Below are 7,981 nucleotides of genomic sequence, written 5' to 3'. Positions count from 1 at the left end.
TATATTTTTACATCGTTTTAATATATTATTATAAAAGATTATTTTAATATATTTTTAAATAAAAACTATTTAAAACCGCTAACAATACTGTAATTTTAAATACACTCTTAAACAACCTAAATTCAAGATCTTAGAGTGGGGGTTGGGAGTTCCAAGTCATAAAATCAGAATTCACGATAACAATTATCTTTTACAGTATGGGATTATGTATAATTTAATTTGAAGAAATGATTTTTCAAAAAAGTTATTTTTTTAACAATAAAGGTATCTTTAAGTTAATTTGTACATCAATCAAAATTAAGTCCCTCTTTAAGCGATTTTATAGACGTATCTTTATATCAATTTAAGAATATTAAAAAGAATTTAATAATTTTTTTAGATGATGGCTTCATGATTAAAACTTTAAAAATAAAGAAAAAGAATAAACCTCTTTACCCACCACACTAACCCAAATTTCAATAAAGTAATGGAGGGGCTTAAACAACGCTAGTTGGCCCTCATGATGTACCACTTTAACATGTTTCATAGTGCAGTCAAAACACTATTTATTTAAAATTTAATTTTTTAATTTAATTTTTTAATATATTTAGATTATTTTAATATGTTAATATCTAAAATAAATTTTAATAAATAAAAAATATATTATTTTAATATATTTTTTACCGCACTTCAAAATATAAGTCTTTTGTAAGTTTGTGTAGAGTTGAAGATAGAACTATAATTACTGAGTTTAAGAGTTATTTTAACTATTCGTATAATAGTATTAAATGATATTTATTTCATATGCAGACTTTTATAATTATTTGCAATAAATTCTATCATATGAGAAAATGAGATTAATTAGGAATTTTAATTAATATTTAATAAGTGCCTCATATCTTTGCCGGTAAGTTCATTAATATTGTTAGGATAAATAAATTTTTGGGCTAGCTAAAACCTGAGCCCACGAGAACAGAGCGACACCCAAATCTTTGTATAAAAAACGAGAGGAAAAAAAAAAAAAAAGCAAGAAGAATGGAAGCTCCGTATCATGGCAGAAGGTCTTAATAAAAGATTTTATTTTATTTTATTTTTTATTTTTAATGTTTTACATGGCTACGCTGCGTATAAAATCTTCATCTAAAAGTAGTAAATTCAAGATCAAAAGAGTATAAAATCTGGAAGTGATATATATATTCCAAAAGAAAAAGAAGAAGAAGAAGAATGCCCGTGTTTTGATTCGATAATTTCGGCATGGAACACATTCTAGATTTCATGAATAATCTAGTCTGTATAGAAGATAATCAAGTACATGACAGTTTTTATTTATTTATTTATTTGGCAAAGGAGCCTGCATGTTACTGCACTGAGGTTCAAATAAAAAAAAAATTAGATAATGATAAACTCAAAAAATATAAAATTCAGTCAGCCTGGGCTTATTACGTAACATTTCAAGATGATATTGTTTTATAAAAAATATTAATTTATTAATATATTAATATATTAAATCGATTTAAATTAATATAACATAATTATTTATAAGGAGATGTTTCTTAAATCTAAAATTCAATTTTTAATCATTTTTTACTTGAATGGACATTTACAATCTCATGAATCCTAATATATAATCTCATGCAAATTTAGAGAAAAGAACCACTATATCAAACTCTTTTAATTGAATGGAACCGTTGATACTAATAACATTAATTTTTTTTGCTTGAAGTGGTCAAATTGATTATTTTTTTTATTTTTTTTATTTTCAAACGACTTTATTTTTAATTTTTCTAAGTCACATATCAAAATATAAAAAAAATAAATTTTAAAATCAAATTAAAATTATGAAGATTAAAAAGAATTTTTTTCAAAACTTTTAGATTGTCCATATTATTTCTTCTTTTTTATACTTTCGCTCCTTATCTTTTAAATTTTCTATCCTTTAAATATTTTGACAAATTGATAGATAGTTTGGTCTGCGATTAGAAAAAAAATGAGAATAAAAAAAACAAAACAAATTGAGAACAAAAAAAGAGAGAAGGAAAACTGGTCATGAAGCTTCAGTATAATACCTAGACGTTTTAGGATTGGATAATGGTTACGGATTTTCAAAGGAGTTAATTGATTTTCTTCTTGGTTTTGGTTTTTTTTTTAAATATTTAAGAGCACAATAATAATTGTTTTTAAAAATAATTTTTTATTGAAAAAATATCAAAATAATATTTTTTATTTTTAATATTAATACATTAAAACAATCTAAAAATATATATAAAAAATAATTTTAGCAAAAATAATTTTAAATTTTAAGAAAAAACAAATAAAAATTCACTCATAAACAACAAATAATACATTGCTACTAGATATCATGCTCACCAATTATGAGGGCTTGTGGCATGTATGTACATTGTCGTGAATTTATAAAAAAAATAAAAAATTATTTAAAAAAATGTTGCAATCCACGATATTTTAAAAAAAATTATAAAACTAAATCTTAACCAGATTAATATTTTTAAAATAAAATATACAAAGAAAATTTTGGAAAAAATCATAAAAAAACAAAAAAAAATCATGCAGGGAAATTTTGGAAAAAATCATAAAAAAACAAAAAAAATCATGCAGGGAAATACTGTAGCAATTTGTAGTGTTTCATGAGAAAATTTACAGTTATAATTCTTAACCAGTTTAATATTAAAAATAATAAAATTAATTAAGACAATTTTTTAAAAAAATCATAATAAAAAAAATTATGTGAGGAAATGTTATAGCAATTCACAGTGTTTTAAAGAAAAAAACTATGAAATTAAATTCTCAACCAACTTAATATAAAAAAAAAAATCGACAAAGACAATTCTTAAAAAAACAAAATAAATCATAAAAAATAAAAAATCATGTGGGAAAACACTGTATCAATTCACAATGTTTTAAAGAAAAAAACTATAAAGTTAAATTTTCAATGAACTTCATATTAAAAAATAAAATCAACAAAAATAATTTCTAAAAAACAAAAAAATTAAAAAAAGAAGAAGAAGATAGTTTTAGAAAAAAAAAGAAAAAAAAAGAGAAAAAACAAGTGGGGAAAATTAAAAATGCATTCTCAACCAACTTATTATTTAAAAAATAAAATTCAACAAAAATAATTTAAAAAAAAAAACATGTGGAAAAACACTATAGCAAAACAAAAATTATATGAAGAAATATTATAATAATCTACAGTGTTTTAAAAAAAACCTACGAAGCAAAATTGACAAAGATCATTTTAACAAAAAAATTCATAAAAAAACCATGTAAATAAATATTGTAATAATTCATAATGTTAAAATAAAACTACATAATAAAATTTTAAAACAGATCAATATTAAAAAAAAATCAACAAACATAATTTTAACAAAAAAATATAAAAACAAAATGAATAAAAAAAAGAAGATAATCTTAAAAAAAAAACATGTAAAAGCCTTAAAAAAAATAATAATAATGTAAGGAAAAAAAGAAGGAAAAAAAAAACAAATAAAACAAAGAAAATATGTGGTGTGGGGAAACTATAGTACCTTCCCCACACCTTACCTTTTAGAATATCGTTAATAACTTTACTTTTTGTCTTTTTTGATAGGAAAGTGTGGTTATCTTCTTAACGAAACAAATCCAAATCGTTCATGTTGGAAAAGGAGCGAGGAGACTATCAGCTTCAACGGCGGTGCTTTGATGGCATGGCACTATCAGCTTCAACAGCCATTCGTTAAACGTGATCATGTGCGAATATGCTAATCGCAGACGCTACCGTGATGCCTCAAAGTCAAAAGCCTACTAAAGCTGCTAAAGCTGGGTTCTTCTTATGTTTTAGGTTTGGCTCACCTTTTTTTTGCCCTAGTACTCGATCACCAGTTGTTCATGTCGGAAAAGGAGCAAGGAGACTCCTTCCAGTTACTGCACATCCACTCTTCCAACCCACTAGTTCCAAATTCTTCCCTTTTGTTTCGTGTCTCTTATTAGGTCTCATGTCAAATTTCCATCAACTTGGAATTCCTCGACAAACCACTAATTGTTGTGTCTGGATTCTGTTTGTGCGCATAGCGAAAAAAACCTCTGTTTGATAATACATTATAATATTTTTTATTTTATTTTAGCTTAACTTAACCACATTAGAAAATATCAATGATTAAAACGCACCCAAATATAATATTAAACGTGAAAATAAACAATACCTAAACTACTTGTCTTCCGTTTCATGAACCACTGTTTCAAGTAAGACTCCTGATGGAATATCCATGTTTTCTTCTGATATTTTCAATCAACAAAACATTGTAGATTTGAATTTTTTTTCTCTTCTAGAATGAGAGTATATGTAGTTTTGATGATGGATATGATAATGTCTATTCAACATGTCTGGATCAGCCAGAAGATTGTGTGCCGGAGGAGAGCATACACTTGAATCAAGCAACAAGCTTGTAGAAGAGCGGAAAAACTTCACTAGCAAGGTTTGAGCTGTTAAGGAGAGGTTTGTTAATGAATACAAAGATTGTGTACTGATTTGTAGTTATCCCCAGAAAAGTTAGGCAAGGGACGCTGACAGCATCATCAACTTCGACCATTCACGAACACCATGCACCATCCCTTAAAAATAAAAGAAGAGAAAAAACTCGAACCATTCACTATGCTATGTACGGATGTGCTGATACCAGACACTATAATCGCTCGTTGACAAATTTTATGGTCATGTAATTCTCAGGTTTTAGGCTACTTGCATGGTAACTTTTAAGGGAAAGTTATTTGATTCTTCTTAGTTTTGATGTTCTTTAGATTTGTTTCCATTCTTCTAAAATTTATAATTTATATCCCAAGTCAACTCAATTTTAATATTATGATGGTGAACAGACTACCCTCGTTTATGATATCACCTCATAAGATGAGCTAGAAATTAATAAATCGACCTGATTGAAGGACGTTAATCTTAGCTAGAACTTTTCAATGACGAGGGTGATATACGCAAATCTAATGAAGATGACAAAAAATATTTATATAATGATGATAGTAATGTTTGATAATGATGAGGAATAAGACTTTTCTTTTTATTATAACAATGTTTTTGTTTTTAATTAACGTGAGTAATTGGACTAGTTAGAGTATATCTTGATTAATTTTATGAATTTTGAAGTTAACAGTTATATAATTATCTAGTGATTCTAAAATTTATGAAACTTGAATTGGTAATCTCTAGTAAACAAATCTAAAATCTGATCAGTTAATCCACATCTTTAGAATTATATCATTGTCATCGTCATATAAATATTTTTTATTATTTTTATCTGGTTCACGTAAATCGCTTTCATCAAAGAAAAGTTCTGGCTAATATTAAGCTTATAACAATGTTGATAACATCAAGGTTTGTTGAGAATGCATAATGAAACAAGTTATTTCATACCTGATGCATTATAAATAATAATATTTTTAATTTAAATATTGATAATGTAATTATAAAAATATTATTGAAAAATATACTTCAAATATATACTTCAATTATAAATTTAAATGGATTGAAGCTATAAAAAAATAAGGGTGACTCAATGCTGTAAAATACATTTTTAAATATAGAAATGAAACTTATTGTGATGCGGTAAATATAGATAGGTAAATGTTTGATATTTGGTACGCTTTGGTAGTATGATATAGATACTACATACTTGGATAGAGAGAATTTATATAAGATTAAGAAGGATGACATGAATCATACTCTTGCATCTTTGAAAGGGGAATTCAAACACCAAGCTTTTAAGGTAGAGGACGAGCAACCTGAGACATCAATCATTCGAGTTGATGAAAAGGGTTTCTATTCCAAAATCTTACACATCTAGTTTTCTAGTTTTGGTGACCAATGTTCTTAATAATGAACTGGCTACTTTATTTATAGATTTTATTTTCAAAGAATTAAAAGAGCCACGATTATTAGAGAAATAATTTAAAATAAAAACGGCAATTTAATATGATCCTAATAGATATGAATTTATAGATCACGAAAATGTAGCTGTTGTGGACTTCTCATTTCTTAGCCGAAATAGTGGGTTCTGGAAACAAATAAATTATGACATCTATTTTGAGAATTTTAATAGGTGATATTTTGATAGTTGTGCATTAAAAACTACACATAATAATATAATATTTAACATGATTATATAAATTACACACAGGAGAAAAAAAATGTATAATAGTAATAAAAAAATCATTTACTTGTTGCCGTTTTCAACATCATTTGTTTTTTTGTTTTTTTTTTTTTATAGTGTTCTAATAGCAGCCATTGCTTGCTGTTTTTATACCTCACTCTCTTTTATATTTTATATATTTTTGACTCTGCACTAACTCTCTCTCATTTTTGTTCTTCAAGTGATGGCTTGGTTTCAATGACAGCTTTTCTTGCTTCTTTGTCAAAAATGGTGGCCACGTTTGTCAATGATTGATACAGTAGTTTATTTTGACATTAACAGCTGACACCAAACAAGCCACCACTATAGTCTTCTTTCTTTGATAATAACAACCCTCTTCTGCACATGCTGGTCGTCAGTAATGACAACATCCAACAATCTATGGCTGTATTTGGGGACCAAAAACATCAATGTTCTTGACATCTATATATATATATATATTGACACACACACACGCAAAAGCCAAAGCCTAGATATTATATTCCTCATGATGGTTCTTGTTTTATAATTTCCAGACTGTCGAAGATTGACGGTGCAAGATGCTCCATGAACAATTAAATATTGGATAGAAGAAATATGGTTTACACTGAAATTCTTAGATTTTTCTGGTAAACAGCTTTGCATTAGAACAGTAATGTATCTGTCCCATTCAAGTAGTTTCCGGTTTGGTTTTGACTTCTCAATGTGGTTTTTGCGGTCCAATTGAATATCGACTGTCGCACCAGTTGTTTGATGAATTCTTATCACAAACTTAAAATCAAAGCTACACTTTCTAAGTTGTTTTTAGTACTTGTTTTCCGTAACCTTTGAATTCCAAAAGCAGCTCTCTCTCGGTTCGTTCTTTAGATACAAAAGAGATGAAAACGACAGGGACATGTCTTTTTGTATTTTAAAAATATAAAAACTCACTTTAAAATTTTATTGGATTTATTTTATATTTTTAACCTCTCTTTTTAACTAAATATATTATTTTTATCTTATTTTTATTGCTTATTTTATCCAAGAACACTAACTAAATAACTTAGAATATTTTTTGAAATTCCTGCTCTTTGTGCATAACATATATATATATATATATATATATATATATATATATATATGTCAGGATCAAGATCAAGATTGTACTAACTAGAAAGACTATGCTAGGATTAGGAACCAAATTTGACTTAACGATTATTAAATTAATCTCGGCTAATTTTTATTTACGTTTTCCTGTTGTTTCTTGTGGGCAGCCATTTTTTGTGTTTACTCCTTTATTTATTTATAGCATTCAATGGATTTTTTCTTTATCATACAACTACTAATTCGTGAAGGGTATGCTTTGATGTCCTGCTTTCAAGCTTTGACATGCTCATGGTTGTTGTAATAAGTGTGCGGGTAGTTTAGCAGTGGTTGTTCAGAAAAATTTTATTTGAAATTATTTTTTTAATATTTTTAGATTGTTTTAATATGTTAATATTAAAAATAAATTTTAATATATTTTTAAATAAAATAAATTTTGAAATACAATTTTTACTATAATTTCAAATAAACCTTTAATTATAAATGTTATATTCCCTAATGAAATTGAACTAAATGGATCTGGACGAGATAAGACTATCCCTTTAATATGGGGAAGTAGGACAAAATGTTATATCTTATTTTATCAAGTCTTTTATATCAAATTAATGATACTTTAATTTTTGTTTATAACATTACTTCTATTAAAATTAAATGGGATTTTTTTAGGGGTATTTAGGAATGTGGTAATGGTTTTTTTTTAAAGTAATTTTCATTTTAAAAAATATAAAATAATATTTTTTTATTTTTTTTAATTT

This window comes from Populus euphratica, unplaced genomic scaffold (genome assembly GCF_000495115.2).
Source record: "Populus euphratica unplaced genomic scaffold, PopEup_1.0 scaffold193.1, whole genome shotgun sequence".
Lineage (NCBI taxonomy): Eukaryota > Viridiplantae > Streptophyta > Magnoliopsida > Malpighiales > Salicaceae > Populus > Populus euphratica.
Note: the sequence above shows the minus strand (reverse complement) of the source record.